At 43.7% G+C, this 16,061-nt stretch overlaps 1 protein-coding gene across 19 annotated transcripts in view; it reads left to right on the top strand.

Moving 5' to 3' along the window:
• The window catches only part of LYPD6B (LY6/PLAUR domain containing 6B), a 165,396-nt gene that overhangs the window by 36,359 nt on the left and 112,976 nt on the right, over positions 1-16,061 (top strand). For 14 of the 19 annotated variants that reach the window (XM_084800024.1, XM_084800026.1, XM_084800034.1 and 11 more), the window contains one exon: positions 14,603-14,665. The gene's annotated coding sequence lies outside the window, so the exon portion shown is untranslated. Of the gene's footprint in view, positions 1-14,602; positions 14,670-16,061 lie in introns of all 19 variants that reach the window. The other 5 variants (XM_084800022.1, XM_084800028.1, XM_084800023.1 and 2 more) reach the window with 1 other exon arrangement.

The raw sequence follows: 16,061 nt of genomic DNA on the forward strand, positions 1-16,061 counted from the left end.
AGACTTCCTAGTTTATTAATGACAACTACTGGGTTTTTTTTCCTGCATTGTCATAGTGTCCTGGAAGCATATTCTAAATATCTTTGTTTCTTTTCCTCCCCCACCCCCCTGAACAAACAACAAAAACAAACAAATAAACAAACACATATTCATGCAATTTATTTGCTGCTTTCTAAGATTTAATCTTTATTCTGTGCCCATGGGATGTTTGGAGCTTTTTTTTTTCCTCCTTAAAAAGTGTTTACAGTGATGTTGAGGGGAACACCAAGTTGGGTCTTTGGAACTTTCCAACAACAATGTGTGGAAAGAAAGATGGGAGCAGAGGCACCAAGGCCACTTAGAAATGCGCTGGGAGCCATGACGGGATGAGGTCATACATCTTTGCTATCCTTGCTTTGATTGCAGCGTAGACTAAACCTGTGTCAGGAAGCAAGCTGTGATTTTGATTGAGGTACATTCTTTCTCATGATAAATGACTGTGGGTGCTGAGACATGCAGGAACTCGGGTGGAGGAGGGGCTAGCTTTAATGGTTTTAGGAGAGAGGTCATCAACGTACTCCTCCTTCCCATAATTCCTGCCTTGCAAAGCAGAGATGACTTAGCCTTCTGAACGCGATTTCTGAGTTCCCATTTTTGCCTTTTATTTGAGTGTTTCATTCACTTCTTGATAGTAGTACCTAATGATACTGTTTAATGATGATGACTAATCCCACACGGGGATCCATGAATTAGGGTACTCAAGGAGACTTGGTGCCTGGAGAATGGTAAGACTTCAAGAACTCCAGTGGTTGTTATTTGTGTCCGGTGGAGGCTCCAGGTTTGGCAGATTTCTATTTTGTGTGGTTAATAATCACACTGTAGGGAGGTAGCCGGAAAGGCTTGCGAGCTGAACCTGGCTGAGAACAGCCATAATTCAGGCCTCCCTTTCTACACTGTTGCCCTCAGGAAATAAGGAGTTCAGAGGGTGGAACAGCCTTCCCCCTGAATGCTTGGCTGAGCTGGCTGGTGGAGGCTGAGCGCTGGAACATGAAGCAGATGGATTCTAGGTGTGCTGAGCAGAGTGCCCATGGTGGGAACAGAGGCACAGTGGGGTAACATGCAGAACAGTTACTGCATAGGGGAGCGGGCCGTGTGTCTCCAGCTAGGATGCTGCACACTGCTGTATCTGCCCTCTCCTACCTCATTTCATTTATATCTTCTCACCTCTAAGTACTTCAGAAAGCACCCCAAGAACAGGAACAATTTTCTAGATCACCAATTATACAGTATCATCCCTAAGAGAATCAACAACAATATTGTCTTTAATCATCTAATATCTAGCCCATTTCTAATTTCCTTGCTTATTAAATTAAAAAAAAAAACCAATAACAAACAACCCTCTTTTAGGTTTAAGTTTTCCCCCTAGCACCTTCTGTAGAGCTAGGTCTGCAGACAGATAGTGTTTGATTTTATCATGGAATGTCTTCTTTTCTTCCTTTATGGTGATTGAAAGTTTTGCAGGGTATAGTAGTCTGGCCTGGCATCTGCGGTCTCTTAGAGTCTATAGTACATCTGTCCAGGACCTTCTGGCTTTTAAAATTTCTATTGAGAAGTTGGATGTTATTTTAAAAGGTCTGCCTTTATATGTTACTTGGTCTTTCTCCCCTGAAGCTTTTATTATTCTTTCTTTGCTCTATATGTTTAATACCTTAGTTATTATGTGTCCAGGGGACTTTCTTTTCTGGTCCAGTCTATTTGGCATTGTGTATGTTTCTTGTATCTCAAAAAGTTAGGGAAATTTTCTTCTATAATTGTGTTGAAGTATTTTCTGTGCCTTTGAGCTGAGCTTCTTCTCCTTCCCTTGCTGCTATTGTTCTTATATTTGGTCTTTTCATGGTGTCCCATATTTCCTGGATGTTTTGTGCCAAGTTTTTCTTTGACTGAGATATCAATTTCTTCTATCATGTCTTCAATTTCTGAGATTCTTTCTTCCATCTCTTGCATTCTGTTGGTGAGGCTTGCCTCTAAGGTTCCTGTTTGAGCTCATAAATTTTTTATTTCCTGATTTCCCTCAGTTTGAGTATTGTTTATTGCTTCCTTTTCTACTGTCAGGTCTTTAGCTGTTTCATTCATTTCCTTCCACTGTTTATTTGTGTTTTCATGATTTCTTTAGGGCATTTATTCTTTTCCTCTTTAAGGACCTCTGTCATATTGATAAAGGCTGTTTTATGGTCTTTTTCTTGTGCTTCAGCTGTGTTGCAATAGTCAGGACCTACTGTTGTAGGATATCTTGGCTCTAATGATGACACACTGTCTTGGCTGTTATTGACTGTGCTTTCTACACTGGCATTTAGGCATCCAGGTTTGGGAAGATTGTAATTCTCGGTGATGATATCTGGTCTTGCCTTTGTTGGATGCATGTTTTGTTCTGCAGCTTCTGTTGCCTTCCCTAGTTCTTAGGAGAGTGTGCTGGCCGTGTATTGTCTGATAGGAACTTCTTCTTCTGGGATCCTGATAGGGGCAGCCACTGGGTTTTCCAGATAAAACGTGTTTCTAGGTATTGGGAGCTGACATATAAGGATGATGATGATGATGGTGATGATGATGATGATGATGATGGCGGCCTGGGGGAGGGAGAGGTATCTCCACCGGGGGAAGTAAAGCAGGGCGTTCCACCGGGATCTGCCTAGTCCCCCGGGAATGGGGGCAGAGAGTGCGGAGAAGTCTGCTACAGAGCTGGGGATGAGACTTGGGGGATTAGATGTGGAGGAATGGAGGGAGAGGTGATGATCTGAAGTTAGCCTACCTGCCTTGCTGATCGGGGTGGCCTGTGGCTTCCCAGGGAACCCAGGAGAAGAAATTCTCTTAATTATATAGAAAAATATTCTGCAAAATGTAAATGACTGCTACAGGCTTCATGTTGGGACCATGAGCAATGGTAACCGTGGTTACGATGGCTAGCAGTTGCAGTGTTAAGTCACTGGCGACTTAGGGAATTTCCCAAATGGTGGTTAACTGTCTCAGGGTCGAGACAAAAGAAGTTTTCAAAATGCCTTCACTGAAGGAAGGAAACTTGTTTTATAGGGGTGATCATTTATTGTATCATCTAAGAACAGTGTCTGGGACAAGAAGGTGTACAGCTACCAGATATTTTCTGGGCATCTTTGGAGGAACTACTCAAATTCTGGAAGACTCAGCTTTCTCCCTTTGAAAACGGTGATGATATTTAATACCTGCTCGAGTGAGGGGCAGAGGATAAATGTGTGCGTATGAAGTGTGTGCTGTCACACTGGTGTCTTAGAAGTGCATTTGTTTACATACTCCAAACTCTATGAATGCTGTTTCTAAACCAAGAGCCATTTGGCATGTTGTATAACAGACAAAGGAAAGAGAGCACTCCGGGCAAGTAGTTTGCTTTGTGTTTTGTAGAAATCTATTATAAGCCTGGCCTGGGGCTGGCTAATAGGTTCTCTTTCAAATTGGAAGGGGCTGGTTGGCATGCTGCATTGAGGTCGGTGAGGTTGCTTCTGGGAGCACTGGGAAGGAAGATCCGGGATAAATCGTCATACAGGTTCTGAAGCGATGAGGGGAGGAGGCATAGCAAGCGTTTGTCCATCCTCCCTCCAAATTAGAGCTAAATTCTTTGATCTGGTATTGCTTTCTTCCATACTTTCCCCTTCTCATGTTTGATGTGAACCCATGATCTTGAAACATAAAAGAGTTCAATCTGGTGTTAATAGTTTTCCTGAGTGATGCTGGCAATCTATGTGTTTATAGTAGAAAATGCATAGAGGGTATTCACTTTGAATAAATAGAGGAAATAAGTTATTGCTAGCTTCTTTCATCTATTGGCAACTTCCTGGTGTTTTGGGGGTTGTTGTTGATTAATTTTAATTGTTGTGCAGTTTTGTTTGTTCCATACCTGTCAATTAAAAAAAAACCCTATTTACTTAAAAGTATTAACTGATCGAGTAAGAAACATTATTCACACTCTATTAAAAAACAAAAATCACTTATATTGTAATTTGAATCTTAAAGTTCCCCCCCCCCCCAAAGGCTTGTATGTTAAAAGACTGCTTACCAGCCTCTGTCACCTTTGGGAAGTGGTGGGGACCTTAGCTGGTGGCACTAGGTGGAGAAGGTTAGGTCACTGGAACATTTCCTTAAGGCAACCATTGGGGACACAGACCTGTCTTCTGTGTTTGCTTCTCAGCACCAGGAGACACATGCCAGACTCCTGTGTAAGGTCACATGCTACCACAGGTCTAAAGTGACATGGGCTAAATGACTTGAAGTGGGGAGCCAAAATAATCCTTCATTTGTTTCAAGTTGATTATCTCAAGTGTTTGGTTCCAACAAGGAGAGCTCACTAACACAACTGAACTGTACAGAGGCTGTGTGTATGAAGGTTTGGAACAGTTTAGTGTACCTAAGACATCTCAGAGCTAGGATGGAACCATTGGTCACTTGTGTTTGTACATTTATTCTCTTTCTCTGTCTCTGTCTCTGTCTCTCTCTCTCTCATTCTCTCTCTCTCTTCCTCTGACTCTGTCTGTCTGTATCTCTTTCGCTCTACTTTCACTTGCTCTCTCTATTTTTTTCAAAACTCACTTATGATGGGGCTAGAGAGATGGCTCAGTGGTTAAGAGTGCTGCCTTCTCTTCCAAAGATCCTGAGTTCAATTCCCAGCAACCACATGGTGGCTCACAACCATGTGATCTGATGCCCTCTTCTGGCCTACAGAAGTAAAGAAATAAATCCTTTAAAAAACCCCTCACGAATGTGTAATGGTAATGGAGAATCTAAAATCTGCAGCTCTGCACTGAATGGTCTGTATGGGGTCAGGAAGTTGGGTAGTTCTTTTTTTATATAGCTCCATTGTATTTGTATGGTAAGAATGTTGTGTCATCACAAGATGCTGAGTTAACAGTAAAAATAGTTCATGTCCTTTGAAAGACCTTATAGTTCAGAAATACATGAATAACTCTGAAAGGCAAAGACCAAGTCCATGCCATTAGGATCACATGGACTTACATGTAGTTAGTTATACTATATTTTGGCCCAAGGAATGATTGTCCAAGAATTGTTTAGATATCATTTCAAATAGTCCAAAGAGGGATGCAATAACTTAAATGGCAGAATGAATTGGTTTGCATTGAAATGATGCATCTCTTCATCTTTCATTTCTATTTTAGATTTTCTTCGTGTGGCTTAAGAATAGAAATAGTCACAGAGAATTAAGAGTGGAAAACATCTTTGTTAACTTTGTAAATATTTCTATTCTGTCCTCTAGAGGAACAGAGCCCATAGGATGAATATCTATCTTTATCCATATCTACCTACGTCTATATGAAACATTTATTGAATCAACTTATGGTAAAAGAGTAACCAATCTAGTCTCACACCTGAAAGATTGAGAACCTAGCAGTGGCTTTCTCACACTGTGGACACCCACAATCCTGTAGCTCCTTGGTTCATGTTTGGGCCCCTTGGCAGTCCCAGTCTAACCTGAAAATCATGGAGAGCTGCTGGTCCTTAGTCAGCGATAGAAACCTGGAAAGACTGGTTCTGCTACCAGTGAAGGAATCAGCAGCAGGCATGTATATCAAATCCATGGCAGGCAGGAAGCCAAACAAGGGACTGGGACTGATCTTCTCTCAAAGGAGAATACTCCGCTGCCACCCACACCCCTGTCACCTGGGCTGCTACCAGAAGGCACTGTCAACACTTAGGTGGGTCTTCCCACATCAGCTAAGGCAACCAGTTCTTAGGAATGGATCCCTATTCAGGTGACTGTAACTTGTGGCAGGGCACTCACACATTTTTAGAGTATTTTGAATGGACCAACCAGAACAAATTCAAACAGTGATAACGTACAGTCACATTGGATGTTTTCCTGTGTTCAGTCACTGACGCTTCCAAATGAAATTTTATACACTAAGGTGTAGTTATGCATGCAGTAACGGAGGTCTCCATTCTTGATGTCTTATTTCTACCAAGGTGGTAGAAAGGGACTCTTGATTTTAACTTTGCAATAAAATAAAACCTTATACACATTTTCATGTAAGTTACTTTGTATTCTATATTATTCAGAATCTAAGTAAAGGACCTAAATAAAATCTCGAAGTTAGCCTTTGTCTTTATTTAAATACATACATATATTAATACACACATATTAAATATATATGTAATATAATACAAAACATATTAAATATTTAACACCATGATAATATACACATGATAAATATGCTTATATATCTAGAGATTATATAAAATATTTAAAAGGTTATACATAAATATTTTTAAATGATGTATTAACATTATATAGAGTGTATATTAATATATGTAAAGGTTAAATATTTGGACATTATTCTGGTCTATTGGACTTGGATGTTGGTTCTGAAATGTTCTAATCATTTACCCTTAGCTTCAGTTCTTCAATATTTTAAATTATTAGAATTATGCCTTCTTCAATTCTGAGCAGGACAACCCCAATATAACAACTTGAGTGGCACCTCTGGTGTTCCTGGGGCTGCTATTCATCATAAACAGCGTCCTTTGTTTTTTAGAGGTACCAATGCACAAATCTATGGAAGCACACTAAGCGGTATTAGCAGGGTCAAGAGTAGCAGAGGTTTCTTCTGGTTGAAACTTCATAGCTATAAGGAGCTGAGTGCAGGAACAGGAAGAACAAAGGGAAGGTTTGGAGTAAGATGAGAGAAAACTTGAACATAGGGAACCTTCTTTCATTTACCCAATCACAAACAGTAATTGTAAAGATCCTATATAATAGTGGGATCTAGGGTGCCATTAAGCGGCCATTTGGGTCCATTATCTAAGGGACATTGAGGCCAAGTTTGGCTGCAAAGGCATGTAAACGTAGAAGCCTTTAGCTTGGGCACTAGGTGTAGGGATTTGAAGTTCTCCACAGTGCATTTCAGTGGTGGTGGGGGCTTAGAGGTATGGATGAAGACAGTGTTCCCATGGGTGAGGAGAGGAGTCACGGGCCTGAGCCTCAGGTGTCCCAAGGACACAGGTACGACCAGAATGAGTCAGTACAGGCTGTCCAGAGGTCATTCTAGGCTGGCCAGGGATAGGGCAAAATGCCTGAGCAGATATGGTTCACCTAGTACTAGGATTTGTGAGAGGCAGGGGAAACCATGTTGGTAGAAGAGGAAAACTGGCACTCAGAGGAAGGGTAAGCAGGCTACCCGGATGAGACCTGATAAGCTGTGATCATATGGTGGGGGAGGAGGTCCCTTCCTGTCACAGTCCTAGGGGAGGGGAATAGGGTGACAGAGGGAGGGGGAACAAGAAGATACAAGGGAGAGGACAACAATCGAGATGTAATCTGAATAAATTATTTAAATGAAAACAAGACAAAACAAAACAACCCCCCTCTTAAAGAAGAAGAAGAAGAGGAAGAGGAAGAAGAAGAAGAAGAAGAAGAAGAAGAAGAAGAAGAAGAAGAAGAAGAAGAAGAAGAAGAAGAAGAAGAAGAAGAAGAAGGACAAACGAGGAAACCTTACCCAGGAAAAAAGGTCTGGATGAAGGTCTGTAAAAACGGCCAACTGTAGCCATAAAGACCATGGCTGGGGTGGGGAGGTGTCCTTCACCTCCAAGGGTACCAGAGGGGCACTGGACAATCAACAGTCAGTCCCCTAGAGCCAGGGAAATGTTTACGCTGACCAGGAAGGAGAAACTCACGAATCCGGTGGTGTTGGATGCAGGAAGGTATAGCCTATTCCAGATGGACTGGAAATGGGGTCCAGGCATGGCTTTGACCCACGATGGGGAAGCACAAACAGCAGGAGAGCCTGTCGAGCCTCAGCACCAAATGCCGAGATGTAGGTGGCGGAACCATGTGACAGACTCCATAAAGTCACACCATGTGACCGATCTCACGCGGGAGGTTTATTAAGGGAGGGAACACAACTCCACTACAGAGGCTGATATTAATGACTGCTTGGTGTGTCCAGATGTCGAGGGTCAACTGTACCCAGGAAATGACAATGCTTTACGGCAGCAGGAGGTGGTCTGAAAGCGTGAATGATGTCCGTATCCCTGTTTCACCATCACCTCCTTGCAGTTCCTCCTCTTTTTTAATAACCAAAAAGGGAGGAATGTTAGCAATCATTCTCTCCATGGCCAGCTCCAGGGAGTTGGCCACAGCAGGACATGTCATCACCAGCCGCCAAGATATGACACATTCCCATTGTTGCTAAGAGCTGCACACCCCCCCCCCCCATGTGCTGCATCACCTTATAAAAGGACCTTTTCTGTCCCCCACACCCTTTATTTCCCAACCTTCTTCCTGAGGCAGCCTTCGTGTCCCTTCCCTTAATAAACCTCCCATGTGAGATCTGTCACATGGTGTGACTTTATGGTGGCATAGTTCCGCTGCCTAAATCTCAACGGGTGGAGTTGATATTATTCTTGTCATCGATTCATTTATGCTGCTGTCCGTCATTCCATTCGTAAATCGATGGGCGCTTATTACATACTGTGCCACTTTTGCAGATTAAATGCACAGACACTACTGGCTGTGAAAAAGACCTAAGAGAGGAGAAAGTGGCACAAAAGGACTAGGACTGACAAACAGAAGCTAGTTTTGAGGCTACTGTTTCGGAAACACCGTGGTTTAGCATAGAAGAGGTTTTCCCCGACAAGATGAGTTGCGGTTCCCTGGGCATTTGGGATGCTGCAGACAGTTTATGTGAGCTGTGGTACCCAGATAAGGTGAAGGTTGGGAGGGAGAGGGAGAGGGAGCAAGAAACAGCACAGCTGGGAAATGTAGCAAGGGGGTCTTCTGTGCGACTGGCGCATAGGGAATGGCAAACTGGGATGAGGAGAACACCTTGAGGCGTAGGAAGGGAAACAACTGCTGTGTTACAGTGCTAAGTAGGTAGACTTTCTACACGAATGTGAGAGAAGAAGTTGGTGTCCGGAGAAGATGCAGTATCTTTAAGAGAGAACCAAATCTCGACTGAAGTCAAAAGTTAAGAGTATTTTGAGAAGACTTATGGGTGCTTAAGCACTGCTATGTGGAGTAAAGCTACTGGAGTCAGAGTCAAAAAAAAGTCTGGAAGGCAGGGAATAGAGGAAGGTGCTAGAAAACAAAACAATAGTAAAGGTGGGATGGAGTCCTTGGGACACACGGACAGGAATTTATGTTTTTGATGGAGAACAAAGAAGTGTTTCATATGTGGCGTGGAGTAGCAGCTGGCCTCAAAGATTCTGGCAGGTGTTTGGCGTGGTCTGGTTACTGCAGATTTAACGTGGGTCTGGTGCACACGTGGAAGTAGAGTCTGCATGCGCTGAAGTAGGGCAGGGTTAGACCCTGGTTTAAATGGACCTCTGATAAACTGCCAGATGGTTTATCATATTCCCATTAAGACTGGAAACACTATTCAAAAAAGGAAGGGAGTATAGATGATTGCTCGTTGTTGTGGGCCAGTGTGAGGTGAGGTGATTTCTACGGATGTGCATGCTCTCTGTGAGTGCTCATGGGCCATGTCTTTCAGAAATCAAATGCAGGTCTTTCCCCTTTGGCATTTCGAGCTATCATGGTTGGTTGGTTGTTATCTAGACATGGCTGGCCCTCTTTAGCCTGTCCCTTTACCGTCTACTAGCACATTTCCTGCATTTCTCATGGCGATCACAAGAGTTTGCAATTTTCTGTTTTCTTTGGATTTTTCTCTTACATTTCCTGCATGTGCTGTGAGCCTACACTTTTTGTTTTGCTTTGTTTTGTTTCGAGACAGGGTTTCTCTGTGTAGCCTTGGCTGTCCTGGAACTGGCTTTGTAGATCAGGCTGGCCTCGAACTCACAGAGATCTGCCTGCCTCCACCTCCCTGAGTGTTGGGATTACAGGCATGTGCCACCGTGCCAGCTGCATTGATTTATATTTTTTTTAAATTTTATCTCTTATCTGTGAGTAAATTGATGTTTTTCAGTTCATGATGGTCACTTTGAGTTATTTCTGTGCACTTTATCTCTTGTGCTGGTTTAGTGATATATTTTATTCTTCATCTGTGATTCTTGTCAATCACGTTGACACTCCCTTACAACGATCTTATTTTTCTAATTATAATGATAAAAGAATTTTATTTCTGATGAATGCTACTTTTGATATCATGGAGTTGGTATAATGTGTTAGAGCAATAACGGATAAAATAAACATGTATAATGCATGAGAAAATTTTGTCCGGGAAATAAGAAAATAATTATCTCTTTAATGTTTGGTACTGATTTAATTATTTTTGGTCCCTGTGTGAGAATGAATAGTCATAACAATTGCTACATAAAGGGACACACTTTTTAAATGTGTTGCATGTCAGCATGCAGCTTTAGCAAATAAATATACAGGAAGTTTTGACAATGAAATTTTAGCTCCCAAATGAAAAATTGAATAAAAGCTTGTAATTTTTAGAAAACTAGGGACTTGTCTTGAGAAAACATTTTGCTCATAAAGACCCTAATTAGGTTTGCTAAACCAAACAGCCAAAAGCTTGTCTGAAAAATGCCCTGATAGCCCCTCCCGCAGCACAGCCCCCAGGCCCACGCAGGTATAAGATGCTTGCTCCCTTGTGGTTACCCACTTGGGGATTGGGTTCTGGACATAGGATAATTCTGCATTTCCCACGAAGCTGGCCATCTTGCGCACATTTAGTGGCTGGCTTTTAGGCTCTTTGTGAAGAAGGAGTAAAAGAGGAAACGGACCTTATTCTATAGTATTTTAAACCAAATATTTGTTTTAAAAAATCATAAATTGTAATTAGGAAATATATAACTCTACATCTCATTTGCATTCTCCAACCTTGTTTCTAATCCTCGTCAACAACTTAACCTGTTACTTGGTTGCGTAAGGGAACCTTAAGTTCCATTATATTGTATTTACTCGGCATTGCTTTGTGATATTCAAAGACTTTCTATCGCAGACTTATCAAGGGGGATACAAAGTAGCTCTCAAGGTGATAGGAAAATATTGTTCTGTCACTATTTTAGCTTAGATGCTTTTTCATGTTTAAGATCTTTAAGGAGACAATGGCATGGAAGTGGTGGTCCAATATAGAACTGTGTTCTAGATGAATACAGTAGAAGCCATTTGATTCGCAATGAAAACTTAACTGTTCTTAAACATTTGTGTGTGCAGACATGTGTGCTTGCTTGTCACCCACACGAGTGCCGTAACGCCGGTGTGCACAGGCCTGATGGGAACTTGTGCAAGTTGGTTAATTCTTCTATCATGTGGGCTCTAGGGACTGAACTAAGATCGACAGGCATCTTGCCCTCTGAGCCATCTTGCCTGCCTTTTTAATTTTTCTCTCATTTCAAGTAGAAGCTTGGTGAAATTCGTAGTGCATAGTGTTTTCTGTGCCCTTGGTTTGAAAAAAAAAATTACCCTCAGTGGGTTAGTTATTTCTGTTTGGTGTTAAAGTGACTGGATTCTGTGGGGTGGAAGAGGACAAAGCCATGGTGTGTAGAGTATTGAACAAGAGATGTCAAGTCAGTGAGGCAGGGAGAACGTGTTAAGAAGAGACTTCAGACTGCCTAGAGCGGTTAAACAGACAGAAGGACAAGAGCAACAGTACAGAGAAACAGGCAGAGAGATAGAGACAGGGAGAGCAGTGACGGTGAGAGACAGAGATGAGAGACAGCCAGGGAGAGCAGGGAGACAGAGAGACATACCGAGATGGAGTGACAGAAGAGAGGCCGAGGGGGTCATAAAATGAGGGGGAAGCAAAAGCTACCAGTAAGCAGAAGAGAGGGGAAGAGACAGGGAGAGAAGAGGGAGGTAGAGCCAACAGGTCTGAGGTCTTACCTGTGACAGTCACCTGCACTCCCTTCTTGTGAGTGATGTGGAACAAGCCTAAGTTTATCTTCTGCTGCTAGCGAGTGGAAAAAAAAAATCACCGGAGAGAAAAGTAGCCGATTTAACCCCTGGGTTAACCAGCTTTAGTTTCCACCTAGGCCAGGCTCCCCGGTCCTGACGGTGGGCCCTGAGCTGCAGTCGCCATTGCTTAACATGAATGTGGAAATGTGGTTGCCAGGCTGCAAGTCCCAGTTTCAATCAGTAAGTAATTATGAAAATCAGTCTCAAAGAGCTGAGGAAGGGTGTTGCTTTCCAGGCAGTAATTAAACCTCTTGGTGCCCTGGGTGGTTGATGTTTCTTTTCGAGAGAGAGAGAGAGAGAGAGAGAGAGAGAGAGAGAGAGAGAGAGAGAGTGTGTGTGTGTGTGTGTGTGTGTGTGTGTGTGTGTGTGTTTCCCTCTAAACTTTTGCAGGTGGAGAAAGAAGCAAGTTGCTGACTGAGGTTCATTTGTTGAGGCAGGCAGAACTCCCATCAGCTACAGCACGGAATGAATGGAATGTTTCAGAGCTGAAGATGAAAAAAAAAAAAAATTCAGCTGCTTTCTTTTTAGCCCAAAGAGAAAACTTTTTAAAAAGGTGAATAGAAGCTTAAAAACTCTGGTTGTTTTTATAGAGGAATTTATAAATTAAAATTATTTCTTACGTGTGTGTGTGTGTGTGCGCGCGCGCGCGCGCGCACGCGCATGTGCCACAGCACACATCCATAGGTCAAAGGACAACTTTGGGGAGTCAGTTCTTCTCTTTTACCTTTACGTGTAGTTTGGGGCTCTATCTCTGGTTGCTAGGCTTGAAGGGCAAGCCCCTTTATCCACTGAGCCACCTTGCCAGGTTTTTGAGTGATCCCTCAAAATGTGGAGCTTGCCCTACAGCTTTAGTGGGAGCCAGCCAAACATGCTTTCCTATTTCAGTTTCTGTAAAATAAACAGTTGTTAAAAAGTTACATCAGAGGTCCTCTGAAGGACTCACTCACCACGGGATGGAAGCAGAAGCTGAGTCTCACGGCTGAACTTTTGGCAGAGGGCAGGGAGTTCTGTGGATGAATGGGGGGATAGAAGGATGGAAGGGACCAGGAGCTCCACAGAAGACCAAACAGAGCCAACAAATGTGGGCCCAGGGGCCCGGGTGGAGACTGATGTACCAACCAAGGGCTATGTATGCAGAGGACCTAGGCCCCCCCCCCCTCAGATGTAGCTGATAGGCAGCTCGGACTCCATACTGGTCCTCTATTAAAGGGAACAGGCACAGTCCCTGTCACAGGCTCTGTTGCCTCCACTTTGATCACCTCCTCCTGGTGGGATAACCTTACCAGGCCACAGAGGAAGAGGAGGCAGGCAGTCCTGATGAGACTTGATAGGTCAGTTGGTAGGGGAGAAGGGCTTCCCCTCTCTGAGGACTGAGGGAGAGGAAAAGGGGGGAGGAAGGGGGAGGGGACTACAATTGGGGTATAAAGTGCATACATTTTAAAAAATAAATTTAAATTTTAAAAAATGACATCATACAGAAGAGAAGGAAGGTGGCAATATTACGGGAACTGTATGTTACTAGAGAATTGACAGTGAAAAGATTGACAGGCACCATGCACCCTTGTCTTCTGATATAGTCTAGACTCAAAGGAAGCCTCTCTCTCTCTGGAAGTGCCGGGCAGGGCTGCTTTGAGCAGGAAGGCCTGGGGGACGAGTTACAGAAGGAGGTAGGCACTGTTCTTCAACTCTGATCCTGTCCAAGTTGCGAGCTCTTCTGCAGGATGTTAAAAATATCTTCCCATGTACACCGCGTCCAGGATCGCATTGCAGACGGTAGCGTCTTTGCCAAGCAAAGGATAGGACACCTAGTCTAGCTTGTACAAAAATGACCTGTTTGTCTGAAACTCCTATTTGACTGAGAATCCCATGTTTGGTTTTGCTACCTTGGCCATCCAATAAAAGTCACCTGTGTTGGACCCTGCCAGACCCTAAGCATCTCAACTGGGAATGCTATTCCTGGGGCTGTGGGAATTCTTTTATCTTCTAGAAGGTAGTGTACGTGGAATTGGAAATGACTGTGAGTAAAGGAAATGGCTTTGTGGATCTGGTGTCATTAAGAGATGTAGGTGAAGTTGTAGATAGGTAATAAAAGTGGCCTTTAGAAGCTGGGTGGTGGTGGCACACACCTTTAGTCCCAGCACTCAGGAGGCAGAGGCAGGCAGATCTTTGTGAGTTCGAGGCCAGCCTCCGGTCTACAGAGTGATTTCCAGGATAGCCAGAGCTACATGGAGAGACCCTGTCTCAGGGAGGGGAAAAAAAAAAAAGACCTTTAGATTGAGTTACTAACTTTGGTGAGGCCCATGGCTGTTGATCAATTTGTGATAATCACAGGTGTGCTCTAATCTAAACTCTCTCTGTATTCTTATGTCTGAGTGAAGGCGAAAAGACACTTCAGGTGTTCTTCAGACACAATCCATGTTTTTTTTAAACGACAAATTCTGTCAGTGGTCTGGCCAGCCTCAGAGAATTTCTTGCCTCCACAGCACTGGAATTATAAATTTTTAGAAAGGGCGGGGGTGGCTGGGGGAGGCAGCTGGGGGTTAAACCTAGTACTATCCCAACTGCTCTATCTCCTCAGCTCCTCGGATGATTCCTAATGCACAGGCAGAAGATGCATTAGCGAGGCACTAAATACTGCATTTCTTATTCTGTTGAGATGCTATCTCTCAAAGATCTCAAAAATTACAAACTGTAAATGGTTAACGTTGGCTCTTGTTTGATTTTCAGGTGGAAAATTCAAGGAGTTAAAGGTTCCAGGCCCGTGCTTCCTGCTTGCCTTCCGTGCGCCCTGTGAGTGAGTACTGATGTTGTATGCCCTGGATTCCAGTTGTAGTTTTATTTTGAAGTTGCTCTAATTTCTACATTTTGCAGGCTGTTTTGATCCATGTTTTTGAACCTGCTTTTTCTGGGTGGGTTCTGTAGGACATGATTGAGATTTTTAAATGGTTCTGATTTCTAACACAGGTTGCTCTGAATAGTTTACTGTGAGAGAGAGAGAGAGAGAGAGAGAGAGAGAGAGAGAGAGAGAGAGAGAGAGAGAGAGACTGCATAAGGCTACATATGCTTTCTTTTTCTTTTTTTCTTTTTCCTATTGCATTATAGTGTAAAGCTTGAGATGAATGTGAGATGACAGGATTTGTATGCAGGTCATGTCCTGCACTCTTACAAGGCTCCCCAGTCAGTTTCCCACATAGTAACTGTCACAGCAATGATCAGCAGCTTAGGATGCCTCCTGCATTCTTCACCAGCTGCCAAAACAATTGCTTAAGTAAATGGTTCCTGCGGCCAATGACCATTAACACTCCCATCTGCAACTGGCTATGAGCTGAGCCTCTGAGGCCCCAGGCTCGGCTGGCTGCCTGTACTTGGTACAGTGTGGGGAAGCTTGGCTGCTGGCCCTTGTCCCTCCCATCTGTTTCTTACAGAGGAAGAGGGGCTCTGAGCCATCTGAGGGTTCTCTGCTAGTGGGATCACGTCAGGGCCAGTAGGAGGCCATGTTCCCTCCAACTTGGAAGCCAGGAGTTAATTCTAAGACTGGCAGATGCCACCTACTGCGTGCCCCGAAGTGGTTCTAACTGCTGGTCATTGCTAAGCGTGCTTGAAGCGGTGAAATGAGCAAAACAAGTTAAAGTGTATAAATGCAGGCTTATTTGGAACGGCTCTCGGCCGCCATGCATGGGGAGAGGCAGAGAAATTGCAAAAGAAAGGTGTGCCTGGGGCAGGGGTGTGAGAGAAGAGAGTGGGACCACCAAAATGTCTGGATTATATGGTGAAGGGGGAGGGGAAGCCATTGCCCCTGGGCTGGACAGTCCAGGGTAGAGGGTGAGGTATGCCAGCCATGCCCTGCAGCAGGTAGGGACCAGAGGATGCTGGGAGAACCAGGGAGCCAGGTCCAATTTGGTCCAAATGGCACCTTAGATGTATCTGAGGTTCCACGTCCATAGGTAGCCAGCTAGGTCCATTCTGGGCCATCTGGAGGTTTCAAAATTCTATATGTGGGACCAGAAAAAGCTTAGTCTGGGGTGGAACGGCTCCTTTTACAGTGGCTCAACGCTCCTGACTGCACATATTAAGCCCAGAGACTTCTGAAACCTTATTTTCTTTTGACTCAGAAATGCTGTCAGCCCAGCATTGCCCACACAGAAGCTCACTGTGCCCCGCCCTGTGCTGCTGAATGAACAGGGCC

Source organism: Acomys minous (genome assembly GCF_964271855.1).
Source record: "Acomys minous genome assembly, chromosome: 10".
In the NCBI taxonomy this organism is placed as follows: Eukaryota; Metazoa; Chordata; class Mammalia; order Rodentia; family Muridae; genus Acomys; species Acomys minous.